At 49.1% G+C, this 7,126-nt stretch overlaps 1 long non-coding RNA gene across 1 annotated transcript in view; it reads left to right on the forward strand.

Moving 5' to 3' along the window:
• Positions 1 to 1,793, forward strand: part of LOC139438411 (uncharacterized) — a 76,487-nt gene extending 74,694 nt beyond the window's left edge. Inside the window, exon 3 of the long non-coding RNA XR_011648087.1 lies at positions 1,753 to 1,793. This is a non-coding gene — a long non-coding RNA (uncharacterized lncRNA). The remainder of the gene's footprint in view (positions 1 to 1,752) is intronic.
• The last annotated feature ends 5,333 nt before the right edge of the window (positions 1,794 to 7,126 follow it).

Genomic DNA, 7,126 nt, shown 5'->3' on the forward strand with positions numbered 1-7,126 from the left:
ACTTCTCAAATTTTAATATGCATGTGAATCATGTAGGGGTCCCTGAAGTAATGTGCGGGGTTCAAGCCACGTTGTGAGGGAGGATCAATGTGTGCAGAGAGGTGGGGGTGTGGTCAAACATGTCTGTATCTGCAAGTAAGCAGAAAGGAACTGATGTTCTGACAAGAGGGAACTCTAAGAACATCCTCCTCAAAGAACTTCGTGCCTGATAGCCCCTGCTCTGAGAACAATGACCTAGTTAACTGCTTTATTATTTTCTTAAAGATTTATTTATTTTATTTTTTCTCTCCCCTTCCTGCCCCACCCCAGTTGTCTGTTCTCTGTGTCTATTTGCCTCCTGTTCTTCTTTGTCTGCTTCTGTTGTTGTCAGTGGCATGGGAATCTGTGTTTATTTTTGTTGTGTCATCTTGTTGTGTCAGCTCTCTGTGTGTGCAGTGCACTTCCGGGGCAGCTGAACTTTCTTTCACACTAGGCAGCTCTCCTTACAGATGTACTCCTTGCATGTGGGGCTCCCCTACACGGGGACACCCCTGTGTGGCATGGCATTCCTTGTGGGCATCACCACTGCACGTGGGCCAGCTCCACATGGGTCAAGGAGGCCCAGAGTTTGAAGCATGGACCTCCCATGTGGTAGACAGATGCCCTAACCACTGGGCCAAGTCTGCTTCCCTTAACTGCTTTAAATAAAGCTTGTGGTGCCAGCTCAGGGCCTTGGCTTTGCCATCAACTAGCCCTGGCCCACCTGATCCCCTCTAATCTTGTCTTTGTCTCTATGTATCTTTCTTCAGCTCCTGTCACCTCCCCTCAGGTTCTCAGTTAACCTGGGCAGGTTGCAGCAAATCACCTGGGGAAACTTCCTATTATGATTCAAAAGTCTGGGGTGAGATGTTTCTACAATCTCTCAGAACTTGGTGAGGCTTCTGTTCTATGGAACACATTTTGAACAAGGATCAACTGGTTGTAATAGGGCACAAGTCATCTGTGCAAAAAGTCTTTTTAAAAATTCAAATTTTAAAACATGAGTTTTCTCAAAAATCACAGGATTAGAATGAGAAATATTCATATTTCTTGTTGGAATTCTGAAATATATAACACCATAGAACTATTTTATAGCACCTTCTTGTTTTCTTTTCCAGTTTAAATTTAGAATCCAATTTCTTGTTGTTTTCCTGGGGGTGGGGATGGGGGTGGTGTGTCCCCTAAAGCCCCTGATTTTTATCAAGGCTGAAAGGACAAGTACATGGAAAACTGTTGCATGCTGCCATACCCTCATACAGGTCCCTTCTCTTCTCTCACCCATGCATAAAAGCTCACTTTTAAAGTTCTAGAGATTAGACAACTGGCAGAGTCAGGCTGTATCTAAGGAGCTGGGCCTAGAAGTTCTCCCAGATGAAAGGCAAGCTTTACAACAAAACAGTACCTTCCCAAAAGGCAAGAATAAAACCACTGGCTTCCATCCCTGACCTTAGGTGACACACTCCCAGCAATAAGATGATAACATTTGTTTGTACAATATTTTGCATGATAGTTTGGTTCAACTTTGCCAGTGCCAGGTTCAATTTACCTTTAAAAGGCCACTGGCTAAACAAAGCAAGTTTACTGAAGGATATGTGGTCCACCTGGGCCCCTCATCCCCATTCTTTTTGCTAACAGCAACACCTTACTACCAAACCAATACATAGCTGAGAGAATTCCAGCTTGTTGTAAAGGGTCAGTTTAAAATTTTACACCTGCCCTTTTGTCTTTCCTTAGAGTCCTTCAAAACTACTCTCCAGTCACCAGCAGAACAAGCCATTTACCCAGGAAAGAGATAAAATAGTCTGTGATTCTGCAAGCTACAAAATTCTGAGACCTTTATTTAAAAGGTGCTGGTGCATTACATTATTCCCAAGGATTGTTCATTTGTGCACTCACATCAGCTGTTGATGGCCTACCTGTGAGTTGGAACATAAGGGCACTTTTTTTTTTAAAGGTTAAGGTAGGTATTCATCACAATTCATTTGAAGATTCCTCTTTAGATGTGGCAAAATGGAGTCAGGCTGGCCCCTAAGCCATAAGACTGGAGTCCTTACAAGCAAAGGAAACTCAGACACACAAAATCAGTAAAAGCCCCAAATCAGGGAAGCCAGTAGTCACAAAAGAGAAAAGGTGGAACCATGTGATAGAGGCAGAGATTACAGATAAGGAACCCCACATCCACAGCAAGCAGCAGCAGAATATTGCAATGTCAGGGAGAAGGTGTGTTCTGTTGAGATCTTTATTTTGGAATTCTAGCTTCCAAACCTGAGGCAATAAGTTTCCAATCCTTAAAACAACCAGCTTTGAAGTATTTATAGTATCAGCCTTGGCGTATTTGATACCAGAAAGTGCTGTGCCTTTATTACAGATACCTAAAACTGGAAGTTATTTAGGAATTCAGTAATTGATAGATCCTGAATTTTTCACAAGTTGTGGGTTTATAGAACCATCATGAATAAAATAAAGGATTCCCCATTCTGTGTTCCCTTATTCTAATTATTTCATATTAGTGAGATCATATAAGATTTGTCCACCTGTTTCTGGCTTAATTCTCTCAACAAGCTGTCTTCAAGGTTCTCTCTGCTGTCACATGAATCAGGACTGCTTTTTCTTTTTATGATGGAATAATAGTCCATTTGATGTTTTCTTTTTTTAAAATTTGTTTCTCTGCCCTTCCCCCCCGCTTGTCTGTTCTCTGTGTCTATTTGTTGCATGTTCTTCTTTGTCAGCTTCTGTTGTTGTCAGTGGCATGGGAATCTGTGTCTCTTTTTGTTGTGTCATCTTGCTGCATCAGTTCTCCATGTGTGTGTGGTGCCATTTCTGAGCAGGCTGTACTTTCTTTCATGCTGGGTGACTCTCCTTATGGGGTGCACTCCTTGCACGTGGGGTGCACTCCTTGTGCATGGGGCTCCCTTATGCAGGGGGGGGCACCCCTGCATGGCAGGACACTCCTTGCATGTATCAGCACTGCACGTGGGCCAGCTCCACATAGATCAAGGAGGCCCAGGGTTTGAACCGCTGACCTCCCATGTTGTAGGTGGATCCATTGGGCCAAGTCTGCTTCCCTATATTCAACTTCTTTAGGAACTGCCAAGCAGTCCTCCACAGTGACTGTACCACTTTGTATTCCCACTGATGAATAAGTTTTCCTATCTCTCCACATCCTCTCCATGACTTTAGTTCTCTGTCTTTTTAATACTGGTCATTCTGATAGGTGTGAAATGATACCCTATTGTAGTTTTGATTTGCATTTTCCTAATTATTAGTGATGTTGAGCATTTTTTCATGTGTTTTTTTTTTTTGCCATTTGTATTTCTTCTTTGGACACATGTCAATTCAAATCTTTTGCCCACTTTTTAATTGGGTCATTTGTCTTTTTATTGTTGAGTTATAACATCTCTATATATCCTGGAGATTAAACCCTTATCAGACAAATGATTTCCAAATATTTTCTCCCATTAAGTTGGCTGCCTTTTCAGCCTTTTGACAAAGTTCTTTGAGGTGCAAAAGTGTTTAATGTTGAGGAGGTCCTATTTATCTATGATTTCTTTTGTTGTGTGTGCTTTGGATGTAAGGTCCAAGAAACCACCACTGATCACTAGGTCTTGAAGATGTTTCCTTACATTTTCTTCTAGTAGTCTTATTGTCCTGTCTTTTATATTTAGGTCTTTAATCCATTTTGAGTTGATTCTTTAAAAGGGAGTGAGATAGGGGTCCTCTTTCATTCCTTTGGTTATAGATTTCCAGTTCTCCCAGCACCATTTGTTGCTGAGACTGTTTTGTTTCATTAACATGGATTTGGTAGGTTTGTCAAAAACCATTTGGCCATAGAGATGATGGTTTATTTCTGGACTTTCAATTCTATTCCACTGATTGATGTGTCTACCTGTATGCCAGTATCATGCTGTTTGACAACTGTAGCTTTGTAATGTTTCAAGGTCAGGCAGAGTAATTCCTCCCTGTCTCTCTTCTTCTTTAGAACGCTTTTGGTTTCTCACATATACTTTCCCTTCCAATTGAATTAGGTAATTGCCTTTTCTAGTTCTGTAAAGTAGGCTGTTGGAATTTTAATTGGTATTGAATAAACAATGGACTAAAATTGACTCATTATTATTCTACTAAGACTTATTATTCTAGCAATTGAAGAGCTCTTTTCATTCATGTAAAGGCAGTGGCCACCAAAGGTTCTGAAGAGGGAAGAATAGGTGGAATTTGGGGGCATTTTGGGGACATCGGTATTGTCCTACATGGCATTGCAGTGGTGAATACAGGCCATTGTATATTTTGTCATAATCTACAAAATTATGCAGGACAAAGTGTAACCTATGTTGTAAACTTTAGTGCATGGTTGCGGTCACCCCTCGGGCTGAAGCGTGGTTTGCTGGCCTGGCAGGGGAGTGGCCGCGGTAGGCCAAGCTGCTGCCCCCATAATAGGGTGGTTGGTCGGGCCCACCACCACCCCTGAAGGGAACTCGGCATGGGCGCAGAGTGCCCTTGGGTCTCCCCTTCTTGGCAGCCATGCTTCCGTGGCCACCCCTCCTCCCGGATGGTGCCACACGATGCCTGTGGGGCGGCACCCTTCTTCTTCTTTCTCCCTGCGCAGGCGCAGGGTGGAAAATTCCAGTCTGCCCTTTTCCCCTCCCCCGACAGCAGCAACAGCCAGGCATGGGCGGAGAAATCCAGTCTGCCCTTTTCCCCTCCCCCGACAGCAGCAACAGCCAGGCGTGGGCGGAAAAATCCAGTCTGCCCTTTTCCCTCCCCCGACAGCAGCAACAGCCAGGCGTGGGCGGGAAACTCAAGTCTGCCCTCCACCCCAGCAACAGCAGCCACCAATCCCTAAACCCTGCCCCTTCCCCCAGCAACAGCGACAGCCAATCCCTAACCACCACCCCTCCCGTGTCCAGTACCACCCACTGACCTTTCACCGGCAACCAATCAGAACAGGGCATGGCTTCGACCAATCAGCCTTTCCCAGCCCCTATAAAACTGTTGCCTCTCCCTCAATAAAGTGGACTTGCGTGTTTACCTTGTCTCCGCGGTAGTTCTTCTGCCGTGCGCCCTCCAGTCCTGAGAGCCCCCGACAAGGGCCTGGCCTCCCTTGTCCCCAGTTCGTCACCTGCTTCTCCAGGCGACCCCTTCGTCGCCGGCTTCATCGCCGGCTTCGCCGGGCAACCCCGTCAGCCGAACCGCGCAACCCCTTGTGAGACCGATCCCTCATCTGCTGCCGGACCGACCCCTTGTCCCAAGTGGGACCGACCCTTCGTCCCAAGCGGGACCGACCCCTCGTCCAGAGCTGGACCGACCCCTCGTCCGCAGCCAGACCCCACCTCTACCGACTGAGCAAACCGTCGCACATGGTTAGCAGCAATTCTTCAGTATGGGTTCATCAAGTTTAACAAATGTACCACACTAGTGAAGGATGCTGTTAATGTGGGAAAATATGGGAGGTGAACAGAGTGGGGCATATTGGAATTTCTTATATTTTTATGTAACATTTATGTAATCTAAAGCTTCTTTAAAAACTAAAAAAAAATTATAAAAATAGTCCCTGTGCATAAAAAATGTTTCAGATTTCTGTGGAATTAGGGAAATCTCACTAACATAGAATAATTGAATAATGTTAAAGATGACCTGAACTGAGTCTGAAAACACTGCTATGATATACTGAACATGGCTGTGTTCTGTCATGTGACAATGAATATGGGGAAGTAGGTCAAAACTTCTTCTCCTTTCTTCTCTGTTCACATAGTCATTTTACCATGTAACACTCTTTATCCAAAATCTATGCTAACCAGCACTGCTTCTGAAACACAGTTGGTTCCCTCTGAGTTAGGGCTTCAGTATGGCTTATGGCTCCTTGGCTTTAAGGCTGCACACGTGACAATCTGAGGCAGTCTAGTGAAACAGGGAATTGATAGTGGATCTGGAACCTGGCAGAAAGCCGCCACCATTAAACACGTGTTCTTCGGTGCCCCCAAAATGGCTGCTGGAAGACCCTTGCTAGAAACTCCCACCAGTCAGGAGCCGCCCTCACGGAGTAGGGGGAGCTCGCCCTCCTTAGCGCCAGCCGGACCGCACGTCGATTGGCTGCTGTGCGCTGTCCGTCAGGGAGGTGGTCACGCCCCTTCAGGGGCGGAGTCAGGGAACCGGTCCAGACCTGATTGGCCCTCGGGCTCTCAGGCCCTCGAGTCCCGCCGGCCCCGCGCGGCGGCCCCTTTAACAGCTGGCGGCGGTTGGGCCCGCGCCCCGCGGACCTGCTGCGCGCTCCCGCGGCACCCCTGCGAGCCCGAGGGCAGGAGGGACGCGGTGTCGGGGCGCACGGGGCGCTGCGGGGAGCGCTCGCCCGCCCTTGGGAACCCCGTGTCCCGCCTGTGCAGCAGTAAGTCTGGGCCCCACGTGGCGTCGGGCGGGCGCAGGCGGGGCCGTAGGCCCAGACGAGGGCGAGCGAGCCCCCTTGCCGCGTGAGGGGCGCCCGTCCCCCGCCCATGGAGGTCCTGCTGCCTCGCCTGCGGGGGGCGGGGTCCTTCGGGGCCGGGGGGGGGGGGGGGGGGGGGGGGGGACCAGGCAGGGCGGGCCCTGTGGGGGCTGCTTCCGCGGGCGGCGCGGGCCGGGCGGGGACCTTTCGGGGGTCCAGGCCCAGCGCGGTGGGCCTGGGGGAGGGGCCCACACTCCCCCCACGGACCCTCCTTCCCCACTTTCCCTACCCCCCCTACTTTCCCTACCCCCATGGTCCCTCCACCCCACTATTTCTACCCAGGGCCCTCTGCCCCCATGGTCCCTCCCCCCCACTGTTCCTCCCCTCAGGGGCCCTCTGCCCTCCGTAGTCCCTTCCTGCCACCGTCCCTCCTCTGCATGGTCCCTCCTCCCCTGCATGGCCCCTCCTCCCCCAGTACCCCTACCTCCACGGTTCCTCCTCCCCCCAAACCTGTCCCCAGTCTTGGTCCCTTCCCACCCCCCACTATCCCCCAACACGTTTCCTCCTCCTCTTTACAATTTACGCCCCCACTGTCCCTCCTCCCCCATCCTTTGCCCCAGGGTCCCTCCCCCCACAGTCCCTCCTTCCCTCCTTGGTCCCTCCCCCATGGCCCCTCCCCCTCCTCCGTCTCTT

Source organism: Dasypus novemcinctus, chromosome Y, assembly GCF_030445035.2.
Source record: "Dasypus novemcinctus isolate mDasNov1 chromosome Y, mDasNov1.1.hap2, whole genome shotgun sequence".
Classification (NCBI taxonomy): Eukaryota; Metazoa; Chordata; class Mammalia; order Cingulata; family Dasypodidae; genus Dasypus; species Dasypus novemcinctus.